The 12,022-nt window shown below is 36.9% G+C and overlaps 1 protein-coding gene across 2 annotated transcripts in view; it reads right to left on the minus strand.

The window, feature by feature from the left end:
* TCAIM (T cell activation inhibitor, mitochondrial) overlaps positions 1-11,744 on the minus strand; it is a 123,962-nt gene extending 112,218 nt beyond the window's left edge. The window contains exon 1 of one of the 2 annotated variants that reach the window (XR_013216849.1): positions 11,587-11,744. The gene's annotated coding sequence lies outside the window, so the exon portion shown is untranslated. The remainder of the gene's footprint in view (positions 1-11,586) is intronic. The other variant, XM_077268980.1, reaches the window with a different exon arrangement.
* Between the last annotated feature and the right edge of the window lie 278 nt (positions 11,745-12,022).

The raw sequence follows: 12,022 nt of genomic DNA on the forward strand, positions 1-12,022 counted from the left end.
ATACACTGTATACTATATACAGAGCTCCTGTGTATAATGTCACTGGCAGTGGTGATCACTGTATTACCTGTACACTGGCACTTTTTACAGAGCTCCTGTGTATAATGTCACTGGTGATCGCTGTATTACCTGTACACTGACACTATATACAGAGATCCTATGTATAATGTCACTGGTGATCACTGTATTATCTGTACACTGACACTATATACAGAGCTCCTGTGTATAATGTCACCTGTGATCACTGTATTACCTCTACACTGACAGTAAATACAGAGTTCCTGTATACAATAGCACTTAGTATTGTGTTTTTTTTTTAAATTAATGATCAGTATTGCAGTATTCAGTCACCATGTGGTGGTAATATGTGGTCTGGACATGGTGCGTTGGTACTTGTTTGTGATGAGCGAGCATACTTGTCACTCGAGATTTCCCGAGCACGCTCGGGTGTCCTCCGAGTATTTTTTAGTGCTCGGAGATTGTTTTCAGCACCGCAGCTGAATGATTTATATCTCTTAGCCAGCATAAGTACATGTGGGGGTTGCCTGGTTTGTAGGGAATCCCCACATGTACTTATGCTGGCTAACAGATGTAAATCATTCAGCTGCGGCGCTGAAAACGAAATCTCCGAGCACTAACAAATACTCGAGGACACCCGAGCGTGCTCGGAAAATCTTGAGTAACGAGTATGCTCGCTCATCACTATATTTGTTCCTTGTAAGTGGTATTATTCAGTCACTATGTGCTGGTAATATGTGGTCTGGTCATGGTGTGACGATATTTGTCCCTTGTACTGTAATGTGGTATTTATGGTTGTTTAAAACAAAATGTAAATGTATATCACTCATTTCCTTAAAGAAAAATCAATAAAAATATATTTATTTTTAATAGTTTAGAGTAGAGTAGGGCCCGGCCGAAAGAGTCTACCGTGTCGTGGTGTCAACTTAAATGGCCAGAACAAAAGCTGCTGGTTATTAATGTGATCTGGTGTTTGATGGGAACTGTTAATATCTGATTGGTGAGGATGTGGTGGTGAAGTTGAGTTTTTCCAAAAATGAGCAGTTGGACAGTGGAGGTGAGGTGAAGCTGGGGTGGAGCCTGGGCGGAGTCTCAAGGGAACCCGAAAATGTTGCCAGTATGGGGCCCCGAAATTCCTAGTGGAAACCCTGGTCTGTCTCATAAGCTGCAGACCGCAGCTTCCTGAGACTTCAGTGTGCTGATGCAGGCGGGGCAATTACATTATTGCCTCATGCCTCTCTGCGGACCGGAAGAGAAAAATATGGGACCATCCTACTATATATAAGGGGAGAACTGGGGTCATCATTCTAGATATTTGGGGAGAACACACACACACACACACACACACACACACACGCAACTTGTGCCATCGTCCTATATTTATGGTGGGAACTGGGGCCATCGCACTTCCTATACTATATATGTGGGGACCATCATACTATATATGTGGGGCAGTGGGATACCTTCATACTATATATATCATCATACATCATATGGGGCTGTGGGGCCACCATATTCCATATTGGGGGCTGTAGGGACATGATACTATATATAGAGGGGATGCGGGATCATCATACTATATATAGGAAGCTGTGAGGTACATAATATCGCAATTAGAGAGCTGTAGGGGACCATCATACTATATATAGGTGACATACTATTTGTGGGGAGCTATAGTATATATAGGAAACTTTAAAGCCTCATACTATATATAGGAGGCAGTTGGGACATCATATTTTATATAGGGGGCTATGTAGCCATTTTACTATATATAGGGAGTTTTGGGGTCCTCAATGTATAATAAAGGGGTATTGGGGGCTGTAGGACCATCATTCTGTATATACAGAGCTGTGTGGGTGCTCGGAGGACATTATTTGTTATGAATGGGCACATTATTAGTTTTGATAGGGGCACCCAGGATCCTTTTTTTTGTGGGGGACAGTGTTACTTTACGTGAGCACTCAAGGGTATTTGTTGCTGGAAGGGGGCACTTGGGATATTATATCCTTCAAAGGCCCATACATGTCGTTGCACAGTAGGGGCATTACTACTTTCTGTGGGATACTTTAATTTTGGGGGGTGGGAGTAATCCTAGTAATGACACAATTGATTAAATATTGGGGTCAGTGGTCCACACTGCAGGTGCACACAGAGTGGGGAGTTTTTGTAGGTTAGGAATAGATGGGGACGGCGCTAGAAATGTGAGAAGTCAAATGTGTCTTTATAGTAATCTGTGCAGATGAGTCCTGGCTGGAGAAGTTGTCATGTCGGTCTGGGCCAGATAGAAATGTAAACGATCCAAATCAGAAAGAACGTCGTGTGTAAGTTACTGTATATAACTGTACTGTAATCACTTGTTCTGCGGAACTGGTATCTACCAATATACGGTTACTGTTAGGTTGTAATATTGCTCTTTTTAGGTAACTTTTTTTTAATTTAGTAGCAGCTAAATGTAATTCAGTCATAGTAAAGGGTGTATGGTGGTATCATTGGTCTTTGTCTAATGTAGTTTCATATAGAGGTAATGGTGATATTATAATATTATGAATTCGCTGTGTAGTGGTGACAGTAGTAGGCACTGTGTAGCCGTATTGTATGTATGTTTGTAAGTAAGCTTCGTTATGGCACCATATCTAAGCAGTAAACTTGGTTCTAGCACTGTATCAATGTAGTAATCTAGATTATGGTATGCCGTAATCTTGGTTCTGCTCCAGTTTCTATGTAGCAGGCTTGGTTCCATGTAGTACACTTATTAAGCTCGGTTCTGTTCTCTTATCTCTGTAGTAAGCTCTGTTTTGCTCCCATATCTCTGCAGTAAGCTCCGCTCTTCTCCCATATCTCTGTAGTAAGCTCGGTCCTGCTCCCAATCTCTGTAGTAAGCTCGGTTCTGCTCCCATTTCTCTGTAGTAAGCTCTGTTCTGCTCCCATATCTCTAGAGTAAGCTCGTTCTGCTACCATATCTCTGCAGTAACTTCCGTTCTGCTCCCATATCTCTGGAGTAAGCTCGGTTCTGCTACCATATCTCTGCAGTAACCTCCGTTCTGCTCCCATATATCCGAAGTAAGCTCGGTTCTGCTCCCATATCTATGCAGCAAGCTCCATTCTGTTCCCATATCTATGAACCAGCCTGTTTTTAAAGCCTGTTATCTCTGCTACTTTTATGCAGTGGCCAGAGATTATTAGGGAAAAGGAGAGCCACCGCAACTGAAGGGCCACTGCCTTGTGATTGCCCCCCAGGCTGAAAAATGCCAGCCAGCCCCTGTCTATGACTGTACATTACTACAGTGTATATAACCAGATCTATGACTGTACATTACTACAGTGTACATACACATATCTATGACTGTACATTACTAGTGTATATACACATATCTATGACTGTACATTACTAGTGTATATACACATATCTATGAATGTACATTACTACAGTGTATATACCGTATATACCCGACCCGAGTATAAGCCGACCCCCCTAATTTTGCCACAAAAAACTGGGAAAACTTAATGACTCGAGTATAAGCCTAGGGTGAAAAATGCAGCAGCTACCGGTAAATTTCAAAAGTAAAAATAGATACCAATAAAAGTAAAATTAATTGAGACATCAGTAGTTTAAGTGTTTATGAATATCCATATTGAATCAGGAGCCCCATATAATGCTCCATAAAGTTTGATGGGCCCCATTAGATGCTCCATATTAAAATATGCCCCATATAATCCTGCATAAAGGGTAATAAGGGCCCCATAAGATGCTCCATAGAGATATTTGCCCTATATAGTGCTGCACAAGTGTTATGGCCCCATACAGATGCTCCGTACAGTCACTTGCCCCATATAGTGCTGCACAAGCGTTATGGCCCCATACAGATGCTCCATACAGCCTCTTGCCCCTTATAGTGCTGCACAAGCGTTATGGCCCCATAAGACGCTTCGCACACACACTTGCCCCTTATAGTGCTGCACAAGTGTTATGGCCCCATACAGATGCTCCGCACAGCCACTTGCCCCATTTGCTTTTGCTGCCATAAAAAAAAAAATCACATACTCACCTCTCTGTCACTCAGGACCCCGGCACTTTTACCTGCTCCTCGTGCGGCTCCGTCTTCGACACTGACGTTCAGCAGAGGGCGCGCACTGACTACGTCACCGCGCCCTCTGACCTGAGCGTCACTGCCAGAGGATGATGAAGACAGAGCCGCACTGGAACGAGGAGGGGTAAATATCGCACTGCGCTGCGCTCCCCCTCCCCGTATACTTACCTGCTCCTGGCGCTGTGTCCCTGCTTCTTCCCCGGCGCTGCATCTTCCTGTATTGAGCGGTCACCGTTACCGCTCATACATTAATGAATATGCGGCTCCACCTCTATAGGAGGTGGAGCCGCATATTCATTTCTGTAATGAGCGGGACCATGTGACCGCTCAGTACAGGAAGAAGCTGCAGCGCTGGAAGAAGCAGGGACGTCCAGGGACCGCGCCGGGAGCAGGTAAGTATAATTACACAGCCCCCGACCCCCCCTCACCTGCCGACCCCCGGGTATGACTCGAGTATAAGCCGAGAGGGGGACTTTCAGCCCCAAAAAATGGGCTGAAAATCTCGGCTTATACTCGAGTATATACGGTACACATATCTATGACTGTACATTACTACAGTGTATATACACATCTATGACTGTACATTACTACAGTGTATATAACCAGATCTATGACTGTACATTACTACAGTGTATATACACATATCTATGACTGTACATTACTACAGTGTATATACAAATATCTATGACTGTACATTACTACAGTGTATATACACATATCTATGACTGTACATTACTACAGTGTATATATACATATCTATGACTGTACATTACTACAGGGTATATACACATATCTATGACTGTACATTACTACAGGGTATATATACACATAACTATGACTGTACATTACTACAGTGTATATACACATATCTATGACTGTACATTACTATAGGGTATATATACACATATCTAAGACTGTACATTACTACAGTGTATATACACATATCTATGACTGTACATTACTGCAGTGTATATACACATATCTGTGACTGTACATTACTACAGTGTATATACACATATCTATGACTGTACATTACTACAGTGTATATAACCAGATCTATGACTGTACATTACTACAGTGTATATACACATATCTATGACTGTACATTACTACAGTGTATATACACATATCTATGACTGTACATTACTACAGTGTATATATACATATCTATGACTTCATTACTACAGTGTATACACATCTATGACTGTACATTACTACAGTGTATATATACATATCTATGACTGTACATTACTACAGTGTACATACACATATCTATGACTGTATATTACTACTGTGTATATATACATATCTATGACTGTACATTACTACAGTGTACATACACATATCTATGACTGTATATTACTACTGTGTATATATACATATCTATGAATGTACATTACTAGTGTACATACACATATCTATGACTGTGCATTACTACAGTGTATATATAAACATATCTATGACTGTACATTACTACAGTGTATATACACATATCTATGACTGTACATTACTACAGTGTATATACACATAACTATGACTGTACATTACTACAGTGTATATACACATATCTATGACTGCACATTACTACAGTGTATATACACATAACTGACTGTACTTTACTACAGTGTATATACACATAACTATGACTGTACATTACTACAGGGTATATATACATATCTATGACTGTGCATTACTACAGTGTATATACACATATCTATGACTGTGCATTACTGCAGTGTATATAACCATATCTATGACTGTACATTACTACAGTGTATATACACATATCTATGACTGTACATTACTACAGGGTATATACACATATCTATGACTGTACATTACTACAGTGTATCTACACATATCTATGACTGTACATTACTACAGGGTATATAACCATATCTATGACTGTACATTACTACAGTGTATATATACACATATCTATGACTGTACATTACTGCAGTGTATATAACCATATCTATGACTGTACATTACTACAGTGTATATACACATATCTATGACTGTACATTACTACAGTGTATCTACACATATCTATGACTGTACATTACTACAGGGTATATACACATAACTATGACTGTACATTACTACAGTGTATATACACATATCTATGACTGTACATTACTACAGTGTATATACACATATCTATGACTGTACATTACTACAGTGTATATAACCATATCTATGACTGTACATTACTGCAGTGTATATACACATAACTATGACTGTACATTACTGCAGTGTATATACACATATCTATGACTGTACATTACTACAGGGTATATATACATAACTATGTACATTACTACAGTGTATATATACATATCTATGACTGTACATTACTACAGTGTATATACACATATCTATGACTGTACATTACTACAGTGTATATATACATATCTATCACTGTGCATTACTACAGTGTATATACACATATCTATGACTGTACATTACTACAGTGTATATACACATATCTATGACTGTACATTACTACAGTGTATATACACATATCTATGACTGTACATTACTACAGTGTATATATACATATCTATCACTGTGCATTACTACAGTGTATATACACATATCTATGACTGTACATTACTACAGTGTATATACACATATCTATGACTGAACATTACTACAGTGTATATACACATATCTATGACTGTACATTACTACAGTGTATATATACATATCTATGACTGTACATTACTACAGGGTATATACACATATCTATGACTGTACATTACTACTGTGTATATATACATAACTATGACTGTACATTACTACAGTGTATATAAACATATCTATGACTGTACATTACTACAGTGTATATATACATAACTATGACTGTACATTACTACAGTGTATATACACATATCTATGACTGTACATTACTACAGTGTATATACACATATCTATGACTGTACATTACTACTGTGTATATATACATAACTATGACTGTACATTACTACAGTGTATATAAACATATCTATGACTGTACATTACTACAGTGTATATATACATAACTATGACTGTACATTACTACAGTGTATATACACATATCTATGACTGTACATTACTACAGTGTATATACACATATCTATGACTGTGCATTACTACAGTGTATATACACATATCTATGACTGTGCATTACTACAGTGTATATACACATATCTATGACTGTACATTACTACAGTGTATATACACATATCTGACTGTACATTACTACAGTGTATATACACATATCTATGACTGTACATTACTACAGTGTATATACACATATCTATGACTGTACATTACTGCAGTGTATATACACATATCTATGACTGTACATTACTACAGTGTATATACACATATCTATGACTGTACATTACTGCAGTGTATATACACATATCTATGACTGTACATTACTACAGTGTATATACACATATCTATGACTGTACATTACTACAGTGTATATACACATATCTATGACTGTACATTACTACAGTGTATATACACATATCTATGACTGTACATTACTACAGTGTATATACACATCTATGACTGTACATTACTACTGTGTATATATACACATATCTATGACTGTGCATTACTGCAGTGTATATACACATATCTATGACTGTACATTACTACTGTGTATATATACACATATCTATGACTGTGCATTACTACAGTGTATATACACATATCTATGACTGTACATTACTACAGTGTATATACACATATCTATGACTGTACATTACTACAGGGTATATACACATATCTATGACTGTACATTACTACAGTGTATATACACATATCTATGACTGTACATTACTACAGGGTATATACACATATCTGACTGTACATTACTACAGTGTATATACACATATCTATGACTGTACATTACTACAGGGTATATACACATATCTATGACTGTACATTACTACAGTGTATATACACATAACTATGAATGTACATTACTACAGTGTATATACACATATCTATGACTGTACATTACTACAGTGTATATACACATATCTATGACTGTACATTACTACAGGGTATATACACATATCTATGACTGTACATTACTACAGGGTATATACACATATCTATGACTGTACATTACTACAGGGTATATATACACATATCTATGACTGTACATTACTACAGGGTACATATACATATCTATGACTGTACATTACTACAGTGTACATACACATATCTATGACTGTACATTACTACAGTGTATATACACATAACTATGAATGTACATTACTACAGTGTATATACACATATCTATGACTGTACATTACTACAGTGTATATACACATATCTATGACTGTACATTACTACAGGGTATATACACATATCTATGACTGTACATTACTACAGTGTATATACACATAACTATGAATGTACATTACTACAGTGTATATACACATATCTATGACTGTACATTACTACAGGGTATATATACACATATCTATGACTGTACATTACTACAGTGTATATACACATATCTATGACTGAACATTACTACAGGGTATATACACATATCTATGACTGTACATTACTACAGGGTATATACACATATCTATGACTGTACATTACTACAGTGTATATACACATAACTATGAATGTACATTACTACAGTGTATATACACATATCTATGACTGTACATTACTACAGGGTATATACACATATCTATGACTGTACATTACTACAGGGTATATACACATATCTATGACTGTACATTACTACAGGGTATATACACATATCTATGACTGTACATTACTAGTGTATATACACATATCTATGACTGTACATTACTGCAGTGTATATACACATATCTATGACTGTACATTACTAGTGTATATACACATATCTATGACTGTACATTACTAGTGTATATACACATATCTATGACTGTACATTACTACAGTGTATATACACATATCTATGACTGTACATTACTACAGTGTATATACACATATCTATGACTGTACATTACTACAGTGTATATACACATATCTATGACTGTACATTACTACAGGGTATATATACACATATCTATGACTGTACATTACTACAGTGTATATACACATATCTATGACTGAACATTACTACAGTGTATATACACATATCTATGACTGTACATTACTACAGTGTATATACACATATCTATGACTGTACATTACTACAGTGTATATACACATATCTATGACTGTACATTACTACAGTGTATATACACATATCTATGACTGTACATTACTACAGTGTATATACACATATCTATGACTGTACATTACTACAGTGTATATACACATATCTATGACTGTACATTACTACAGGGTATATACACATATCTATGACTGTACATTACTACAGGGTATATACACATATCTATGACTGTACATTACTACAGTGTATATACACATATCTATGACTGTACATTACTACAGGGTATATACACATATCTATGACTGTACATTACTACAGTGTATATACACATAACTATGAATGTACATTACTACAGTGTATATACACATATCTATGACTGTACATTACTACAGGGTATATACACATATCTATGACTGTACATTACTACAGGGTATATACACATATCTATGACTGTACATTACTACAGTGTATATACACATATCTATGACTGTACATTACTACAGTGTATATACACATATCTATGACTGCACATTACTACAGTGTATATACACATATCTATGACTGTACATTACTACAGTGTATATACACATATCTATGACTGTACATTACTACAGTGTATATACACATATCTATGACTGCACATTACTACAGTGTATATACACATATCTATGGCTGTACATTACTACAGTGTATATACACATATCTATGGCTGTACATTACTACAGTGTATACACATATCTATGACTGTACATTACTGCAGTGTATATACACATATCTATGACTGTACATTACTACAGTGTATATACACATATCTATGACTGCACATTACTACAGTGTATATATACATATCTATGACTGTACATTACTACAGTGTATATACACATATCTATGACTGTACATTACTACAGTGTATATACACATATCTATGGCTGTACATTACTACAGTGTATACACATATCTATGACTGTACATTACTATAGTGAGTATACACATATCTATGACTGTACATTACTACAGTGAATATACACATATCTATGACTGTACATTACTACAGTGTATATACACATATCTATGACTGCACATTACTACAGTGTATATACACATATCTATGACTGTACATTACTACAGGGTATATACACATATCTATGACTGTACATTACTACAGTGTATATACACATATCTATGACTGTACATTACTACAGTGTATATACACATATCTATGACTGTACATTACTACAGTGTATATACACATATCTATGACTGTACATTACTACAGTGTATATACACATATCTGACTGTACATTACTAGTGTATATACACATATCTATGACTGTACATTACTACAGTGTATATACACATATCTATGACTGTACATTACTACAGTGTATATACACATATCTATGACTGTACATTACTACAGTGTATATACACATATCTATGACTGTACATTACTAGTGTATATACACATATCTGACTGTACATTACTAGTGTATATACACATATCTATGACTGTACATTACTACAGTGTATATACACATATCTATGACTGTACATTACTACTGTGTATATACACATATCTACGACTGTACATTACTACAGTGTATATACACATATCTATGACTGTACATTACTACAGTGTATATACACATATCTATGACTGTACATTACTACAGGGTATATATACACATATCTATGACTGTACATTACTACAGTGTATATATACACATATCTATGACTGTACATTACTACAGGGTATATACACATATCTATGACTACATTACTACAGTGTATATACACATATCTATGACTGTACATTACTACAGTGTATATACACATATCTATGACTGTACATTACTACAGTGTATATACACATATCTATGACTGTACATTACTACAGTGTATATACACATATCTATGACTGTACATTACTACAGTGTATATACACATATCTATGACTGTACATTACTACAGGGTATATATACACATATCTATGACTGTACATTACTAGTGTATATACACATAACTATGACTGTACATTACTGCAGTGTATATATACACATATCTGACTGTACATTACTAGTGTATATACACATATCTATGACTGTACATTACTAGTGTATATACACATATCTATGACTGTACATTACTAGTGTATATACACATATCTATGACTGTACATTACTGTCGCACATATACATATCCCTATGAGTATGGTTGTACATTACATCTGTGTATTTCCCTGGCTGCCCCTCCCCTCTATCCCCTCCCTCTCCGCTGTGCGGCTGCGCTCACCTTACTCGTCATTCTCCCCGCAGAACACGTTCTCCCGGTCATTAGACGCTATCACTCTGCGAGTCAGACGATATTTGCGCTCCCACTAAGAACAGATCTGTCGGCCGCAACCTGCCCTTCAGCTGCGGAGGCGGCGGCCCCGGGGGAAGGACGGCGCAGGCCTGTGATAGGCTGAGCTGCAGGCTGCACCGCCCCTTGTGACACTCCTCTGGTAGTGCAGGCTCCGCCCACAGCTCGTCACCGCACGGATTCTCTGTCGCCCTGAGTTTTTCCCTTGAGGCGGCGGTAGTGCCCGGGCATAGTGGTGACCCGTGCTCTCCGGGCCCGTCAGGTAGCATCCTGGAGAGGAGCACAGAGCGGTAGTTTTTGTTGGTGAGGAGGTTGGAACTCCATGAGCTCCGTGCAGGTGGCTTTAGCGGCATATTCATACACTGGT

The sequence above is a fragment of the Ranitomeya variabilis genome, chromosome 6 (assembly GCF_051348905.1).
Source record: "Ranitomeya variabilis isolate aRanVar5 chromosome 6, aRanVar5.hap1, whole genome shotgun sequence".
Lineage (NCBI taxonomy): Eukaryota > Metazoa > Chordata > Amphibia > Anura > Dendrobatidae > Ranitomeya > Ranitomeya variabilis.